Raw genomic sequence first — 8,863 nt, 5'->3', positions numbered from 1 at the left:
CACCCCCACCACGGCTGCCCCTCGCCACAGGAACGAGCCCACAAGGATGGCTGCAGATATTTGCAGAACAGACAGGAGGAATCTCTGCTGCCGGTTAGGACTATAAATATAACGTAAAGCAGCATTTACTAACCTGAAAACACAGCAGAAATAGAGAAAATGTTGACTTTCCAGGCAAGAGCACAACAATAGAAGCATTCCTCTACCAGGCTGTTCCTCTTGTCTCTTCCCTTCCCTCGCAGCAGCCTGGAGCGCCGTTAATTTCAGTTAGCATCCTTAATGCAATTCACCTGTTTGGACAGGTGTACAGGGGTACAGAGCTGTACCCTGTTCTCTTGCCTTGATTGCACATGGCTCTGGGACACTAGTGACAGTTCCTGAAATTGGAGCCTGGTGTGTGATTTTATGTGATTAGCAGAAGGGACCCGCAGTGCTGCTTTTCCCCATTTTCTATACTTCTCTCACCTGTGCCTGATGTCCAGTGTTCTCAGTGCCAGTCTTAGACTATAATATTTGGCATTTCAATGCCTACATCCACCTGAGGCGCGGCCTTCCAAAATACCAAACACTGCTTTTGTCCAGTACTTCACACAACTGTATATCAGCTGCATATTTAGGAATCTCTTACAAGAAGTTGGTCAATATCTTTCTTTTGGAGATGAGGAAGTTAAGACACACAAAAGCAAGATCACCCAGAAATGGGTGGAAGGAAGAGTTGGGAATAAAACCTGTTGTCCATCTTAATCCCAGCCCAGTGCCCCTCCAGGGCAGTAGCTCCTCCTAGCCCATGAGTACTTCCAATACAGGACGGCCATTAGGGCAATATTCAGAACACTTCAGCTCTCCTGTTGCTTTGTCATCATTTCACCTCCAGACCCTACTTTACTCCTCTTACAACAGAGGCAAAAACCCCTGATCAGGGCTAGGAAGCTCAGTCTTTTAATGATTACAAAATGCTTTGAAACTTCCAGCTGGCAGATGCCATAGGAGAGCGAGGGTTTGTCAGCTCTCAGCTCCCGGGCACATTGTCTCCCCTCGTGATGCTGGGAGGGAAAATGACAAGTAATGCAGGGAAATGCATCAGATTCACCAGTTAAATCACGGGAGAGAGGCACCTTGGCTTTATTAGCAGGACATTTGGATCCTCGTGTGTCATTCAGGCTCCCCAGTCACTCACATTCCAAGAGGCTGCAGAAGGAGCCCTGGAGGGGGCATGAGGAGGGGCAGAGGGGCAGCACGGGCTCCTCCAGCACCGGGAGCTCCCCTTCCCTCACAGCTCTTCGGGCCAGTGCTGAAAATGGTCCTGAGGGAGCCCTGCCCAGGGCAGTCCCTCCAGCTGGCTCTGCCTGGGGTGATCCACGAGTCTGGAGAGAGGAGAGGATGTTTCCACCCCCAGGACATCTGTTCCCTGCAGCATTTCTTGTCCTGCACGAGGAGTTTGTCAGCAAGGGGCAGTGCAGGCCCAAAGATGCAGAAGTGTGCATCCTGCTCACTCTTCTCCAAGGTTATTTCACCCACTCTTGGTTTGGATACATATTTCAATTGATATTTTTATGCTCTGAGCTTTTCAAACTTAATTTATGGTTTGTTATTTCCCCAGCCTATGAAGCCAGTCAAATGTTTGGATGAGTTTGTGCAAACCCTGTTTCTCTCCAGGTATTACAGCAGTTACTGACGAGGAAACACCTTAAACCCCAAGTGCTTCAGAGGGAATACACAGAGCAAAGAGCTGTTCTCCTGGGCTTGCATTCCGTGGCAGAGACATATCTGGATTTCACTGCCAGGAGGAACAGGTCTGTAAGGCACTGTTTGTTGAGCTATAACATGAGAGGAGAATAGGCTGAGCCTAAATGTGGAAATAAATATCCCTCTGCTGATCTGCAGATGCTCTCTGCCTGCATAAGTATCACATCTTCCCAAGCACCTGTGCTGTGTGGCAGTCTGGCATCTTCCTGTCCTTCCTCTGGAGCAAGAGACACGGCTGCTTTACATCATTTTACTGCTCGCAGGAAAACAAAGGGCTGTGACAAAAGGAAGGCTCCTGGCCCATCTGCAAAGCAGAGCTCAGCCCCGTCCCAGGGATGGCTGGATGTGGGACAGGGGGTCTCCCACAGAGACGGGAGCAGCAGCTCTGGTGGCCCCTGAGTTCTGGCTGGTTCCCCATTGCTGAGTTTCACACTCTGAAATGAGCTCTAAGATGTAACAATAACCCATATTGTTCCTGCAGCCCAAGGGCCTTGTCCTTGGGAGTGGAAAACGCAATCATGCACAATAAACTGCCTCTGTTGCAGAGTGTTTCCCATTATGTCCCTTTAAGACTTCCCTCAGTTTACAGGGATTTTCTTTCCAGACTGGAAACGCTTTAGGTACAATGGAGAATTTCTTTTATAGCCCCAAATTCTTTCCTTTAAATGGGAAAAAAAAAAAAAATCTATCAGGTTCCTTGGCACAGATTGATAACAAATGTTGAAAAGTGCAAGAAGAACGGAGATAGATAGTGCTTGTGCTACTGAGAGCCCAGGAGCTTGGAAATACTGGAATGCCAGGGGGAAATACTGGAAGCAGACAGCAAAATACGATCCAAGAATGAACCTTAAAGAAAGATAAGGAGCTGAAATTTTCATCTGGTCTAAACTTTTTGGATGCATTTTGAAGTCCTGGGAGTGCCCCAAATCCCCTCATTCCCTGGCTTCCCTCCCTGCTGCTGCCTGGAGGGGCTGGCAGAGCTGTGCCCCTGCTCACCTGGCACCACTCTGCCAACAGCTCCTGCAGGAGGAGGGCAGGGAACACGCCTTGGTTATCAGAGAAGCTTCTGGTTCAGGTTCCCACAAAGCACCACACCCCTGGCTCCAGCTTTCTGCCTTTCTCAGGATGTGCATTTCCTCCCGTGCATCCGTTCAGTCTCTCCCTGACCACAGGCACTGATCCCTGGCTCCTCTTCCCAAGGATGGCTCCATCACACCCAGCTCTCCTCTCTTCTCCATGAGGATGACTCTGGGGGACACTGGAAGCTACAGAAGCACCAGCCTGTTCCCCCAGGTGTGCAAAACATCACCTCCAGGCTGTGCCTGTCTTGTGCACATCAGGTTTGAGACCAAATACAATTGCTCCAGGAAGGAAAAATACACAGGCCTTTCTGCTGGTCGAGGAATGAAAAGCCCCCAGTGGGTGGATTTGTCCATGTCACCCATCTGCTTGGGAACTTGCAGAAGGATCTGAGAAGTTTTCTGCTACCTATCAACACTGTAGGCCAAATGCTTGGGGCCCCAGGTCCTGTCCTTCCCTGGTGGGGTCAGTGGCAGCAGGACTCCCCCAGCCCCTGTGCCCATGGAGGGCTGGGGGACGTTTCCTCCTCTTCCTTCCACAGTTTGGGCAGGGCTGGCTCCGAGGGAACAGCAGTGCCTGTAAACCAACATTTACCTTTAAGCACCAAGCAATTGTGCTTGCTGTGTTATTGAGCAACTGTGGATCTGTGGCTTTGGTGAGAGCTGCACATGGAGATGAGAATCATGCTGATGGGAGTATCCAACAGCTGGAACTTTTTATGGCTCACCTTTTATGAGAAACTGGTAGAAAATAGGCAAGCCTTGAAAAAAGTTTCACAAGAGCAGCCCCTCTTGGCAGCTCTGATCTGAATTGCCCTAAGCCTTGAGTAACCACTCTCCTTCTCGTCTCCTTTGTGCCATTCCAGCAGTAAAAGCTGGAGCTGCTTTGGGGTCAGAAAGCCTCACACCAATGGCTGTGAAGGGACACGGCAAGGAGGGAGACAAACTGAATTTCAAGCAACTACTTAATGTTCCTTCCAGTGCTGGGAAATCCCCGGGAGCAAGGCACGGGGGAAGGCTGGGCATCTCCTGCCACCAGTGGGGTGGCTCCTTGAGGGGGACAGCTTTGACCTCAGTGACATCCAGTCACAGCACAGGAATAGCACAAATTAGCTGCGGGAAGGGCCTCTTCCAGCCTTTTTTTGGGTCGTTTTGCATCTGTAACTTGTCTTTAATAAACTACATTTTAATTTGGAGGCTTATGAAGATAATTTTAAAGCAGCTTATCTAACAGTCTGTTCTCCTTCCCTGTTTTTCCCCAAGTGTTTGTGGCTGATGCAGAAGGCTGCAAAAAGCCTTTCCTGAAGGCTGTCTGGGATTAAACTTCTTCACATGGTCCAGCTCTGCTCTGCATGAATTTTAATGAGCGTTTCCGAAGTGCCCTTTTCCCTCCAGGCGTGGGTTCTGCAGGGGAGCAAACCAGACGGGACAAAGGGGATGTAGGAACACAAACTGAGAACCTGGAACACCTTCCAGAAGCACGGGCAGGGGGAGGTGATGTGGGCACGGCTCGGAGGGGCTGCGGGGCTGGGTTCCTGGGCAGCAGGGCTGGGGAAAACCAGCAAGGGAGCAAAGAGTTACCCGAGGCTGACCGGGAGCAAAACTGGAGAACGGAGCCGTCTGAAGATCACAGGTTTGGGTGCTGGTCTGGCCCCTCTTTAGGGTGCCGTGACATTTTTCTTTCCCCTTGGGATTTGCAGCCTGAGACCCCTCCTAAAGGCTGTTCTGTGCGCTGCATCTTCCAGGGCATTTCTCAGTGTCCACTCGGTTTTTCAAACAGCACCAGCTGGAAAAGGTCAGAAAACAGCAGGTTTTTTTTCGGTTGTTTTTTAGAAATAGCCCAGCAGTGAGGACTTGTCCCAAGAGCAGAGACCCCTGCCCAAGTCCTCCAGCTCAATGCCCTCCCTGTCCTCAGCTGCTTTTGATTTTGGGCACCAAAATTCCCAACAGCCTTGAAACAAAACCTTTACCCCAGCACCTGACCCAGCCATCCCCTGCCCTGCTGAGACTCATTTTCTAGCATGACTAAACATCTAAAAAGGTCAACAGCTAAGAAATCTCTATCCTCTCCGAATTCCAGCATTGGTGTGCTCTAAAAAGCATTTTTCTGTCCAAACTCCTCATTATAACAGAGAATTCTGGTGAACATGTTGTTTTCTGGGAAAAGCAGTTGCAGTGCAGCTCTTCAGTAAAGCTCATTCTCTGCAAAGGGCAAAGGATGTGGCAGGGCAGCCCTTGAAACCCTGCGCTCCTGCCGGCTCTGGAGGGGCTCAGCAGTTCCCACCCCTCCAGGGAGGACAGAAATTCCTCTTGTCTGGCTTGCAGCAGATGAAAACGTGGCTCTGGCCGAGCCCCCGTGGCTCTGCAGGGCTGAGGGACCATCCAAGCTCTGCGGGCTGGGGAGGAGAAGGTGCTGAGGGAAGGGCAGGAGAGAGCCCAGGGTAGGAAGCAGCACTGAGAGCCCAAGCTCAGGCAGCCCTGCCCTGGCAGTGGCACCCAGGGACAGGGACACCAGCCCAGTCCTCAGCCCCGCAGCCAGGGCTGTGTTACACAGATAAACTCACCTCTAGTTCAGGTGGGACCTGGTCACAGCCTGCCCTGACTGCAGCCCTCCTGTCCCCATGTCCTCCCTGTCGCTCAGGCTGAAGCTTCTCAGCACCCCCTGTCCCCGTGGCCCCTGGCACAGCGAGGTTCCTCCCTTCTCCCAGCCTTTATGTTCTGCCATTCCAACACCAACACCAAGATTCCTCAAAATCGTCATAATAGAGATTTTTATTTTAGAAGAGTTATCAGCTACCTACTTTTGTCTTTTTCCATTCATTAAATATTAACAACATAATTAACAACAGCCAATGTAATGCAAAATTTAAAGCTGTAAAGCTGCATTAAATCAGGAAATCCCAGCAAACTCTCAAACTTGACAATAACCATCATGTTTGAAAAGCAGCCATTTCAGTATTTCACAGCTGTTCTCCAAGATCCTTTGATGGCCTTTCCAGTCCAATCTTAGCCTGCATTGTTAACTGACCTCCCCTCTCCTGTTGCTCTGCAGAAGGAGGCAGAGCCCCAGCGATGAGGGCTGGGGAAGGCTGCTGGGGGCTGGGGAAGGCTGCTGAGGGCTGGGGAAGGCTGCTGAGGGCTGGGGAAGGCTGCTGAGGGCTGGGGAAGGCTGCTGAGGGCTGGGGAAGGCTGCTGAGGGCTGGGGATGGCTGCTGAGGGCTGGGGAAGGCTGCTGAGGGCTGGGGAAGGCTGCTGAGGGCTGGGGAAGGCTGCCGAGGGCTGGGGAAGGCTGCTGAGGGCTGGGGAAGGCTGCTGGGGGCTGGGGAAGGCTGCTGGGGGCTGGGGAAGGCTGCTGAGGGCTGCCCCAGCCCAGCTCTGCCCTGGGCATCGCCACAGCCCAGGAAAAGAGGTGAAGACCCGAGCCCAGCCCAGCAGCCGCTCTGCCGTCCTCCTCATGGCTCCTCTTCAGGCTTTTTCCCTTGCACATAAAGAGTGAGGGAGGTTCTTCATCAACACCAAAGAGGTTAATTAATTTCCTCTGCTCAACAACACATCAAAGCCCCCTCCTGAGGCCCGGTGGGTGTGCAGGTGGTCTCTGCCTGCCTTGCCCAGACCAATCCCTTTCGTTTGGGAAGGGCTGTGCAGGGGGCAGAGGAAGCCAGCAGCAATCCAGCTCTTCTGATTAGCCAGGACAACACAAGCTCCATGCCAGGAGATCCACAAAGCAGCTACAGTTCCTTCCTAGCCTGAAGCTATTGGTCCTGCAGGGGTGGTTTTCAGCTTTCTGCAGTAAAAGTCCCGATAAAATGTGAATTTTGGGCTGCTACCCGTGGCTGCACAAAGCCTTCCTGCTTCCAAAGGAGAGGACAGGGGGAGATGGATGGCAGCAGTGTGGGGGCTGATGTGGGCTGAGTGAATCTCAGGGGTTGTGGCTTCGGGGAATGTGCCTCCTCTGGGAGTGAATGCCCATGGTGCTGGCAGCTGCTTTTCCATTTTAAGCAGCTAATAGTCCCCAGAACTCCTGCAGACAAGGGAATTCAATCAGATGCACTGGAAAACATCAGACTCAACAGTGTGAACTCAGGTGTCAGAGTACCTCTCCTTTAACCATCTTCCTTTGTGGATTTCGATTTACTAAACCAAAAAAGAACAGTTCAGTTTTGGGAAAAAAAAAAAACAAAAAAAGACTAAAACTAGAGTTTCCCTGTGGAAAAAGTTTAATTAGGATAGGAACAAGCACAAACAAGCAGCATTTTGTCTGGGGAACCACCCAGGATCTTCAGTGGTTTGCTTTACAAGTCTTTGCAGTGCAATTTGAAGCCAAACCTCCCAATCATTTGCTTGATCAGGGGAAATGTGATGCTCCAGCCCTATTATGGACTAAAGTACATTTCAGGGGGGTGACTTTGTAGATACAAACAAATCCTTTATCCTGCTCACAGTTTCCAGGTTTGAATTCAGTGTTCCTGGATCCTGAAGAAGCCCCTCAAAGAGAGCAGGGGCTGTCTCAGCACGGAGCAGCTGGAAAGCGGAGAGGAGAGGAGATGGAGCTTCCAGGCAGTGCCTGCAGGAGGGCACCTGGAAACACTCACAGTCACACAGCCAAGCAAACCCCAGCCCTTCAGTGCCTCTGTGGCACTGAAATGGGTCCACGTGCGAAGTTAATTGCAAGTTTCAGCCTCTAGATTCTGACTTGTTTCCCTTGAAACTCTTCTCCAGGACGAGCTCTCCAGTGTTCAGCTCTGGGGAATGAGTGTGGAGCTCACGCAGCCCCCAGTGCCCTCTGACACAGCCTCGGAGCTGCAGCCCCACAGGTACAAAACTGACACAGGGCTGGGGCAGAGCACACCTTCTACCTATTCATCATCCCAAGGCACTGATCAGTTCATTGGTTGGGTTAAAAAGTAACAATTCTCAACAAACAGAGAAGTGGGAGATGACAGCCAGGTGATGGAGAGCAAGTCCTTGCCGTTTCACTCAATGTTCAATTGATATTGGACCCTGATGTCCTTTTCTGGGCTGTGATATCCCAAAGCAGTATCTTTCCTTGTTAAACCCCAAGATTTATGAGCTAATGTCTTTCAAATCTGGTTCAGAAGAGGTGAACAGAAGGAAAATGCATCTGAAGGGATAAAGGAGCCGGGGTGGAAGAGCTGCCTCCTATTGCTGCATTCGGGAGGTGCCTGCCTGACCTGCCCAAGCTGTTCTGTATTCAGTTACCTGTAACTTTGCCAAAGTTAAAATGCTCAGGTTGGAATTTTCCACCATTTGTTGGTCTCTAGAAGGAATGAAAGGCCATCTCAGGAAAGTTAGCTACTTTCAGTGACTCAACCAGGAGAAAATTACACAATATTAAGAGGGATAAGATATTATTGGAGATGGTAAAGAATAAGAGATTCATCTGACATTTGCAGGTTGCACTTCTCTGTAGATTAACAAGGGAATGGAATTAGGATTTTATGAGAAAACCTGAATTTTACCATTTCATACCAATGGGCAGCTTTGTTTTGCAATCCAAGTATTCTTCTTACAAACTAACAGAATGAAATGATTTCAAATATACCACCATAATGAAATCAACACAGTAGGACCAGGATTCTGGGCGATCTCCCACTATATTGCACCAATAAATAATTCCTGCAGTTTGGGCTCTTCCTGATTCATCGTATAAAACCCAATTTTTAATTAAATAGATAAACAAGAACTTCTAAAAGCATCTACACAATTTGCTGGGCAATAAACATAAATGTAACAGATGGTTTTGCAGTGTAATCATACACTGGAGATACCAAAGGCACTTGGTAAATTATCCACATGATGACCTTTCTCTCAGGCTAAGAGACTTCTGCTGAATTCGGAACCATCCCTGCCAGGAGAGCTGAACTGTGTCTGGCTGGATTTGGAACCATCCCTGGGATGGATTTGGGATCATCCCTGCGATGGATTTGGGATCATCCCTGGGATGGATTTGGGATCATCCCTGGGATGGATTCAGGACCATCCCTGGGATGGATTCAGGACCATCCCTGGGATGGATT

Source organism: Parus major, chromosome 20 (genome assembly GCF_001522545.3).
Source record: "Parus major isolate Abel chromosome 20, Parus_major1.1, whole genome shotgun sequence".
In the NCBI taxonomy this organism is placed as follows: Eukaryota; Metazoa; Chordata; class Aves; order Passeriformes; family Paridae; genus Parus; species Parus major.
This window is presented reverse-complemented; position numbering follows the sequence as displayed.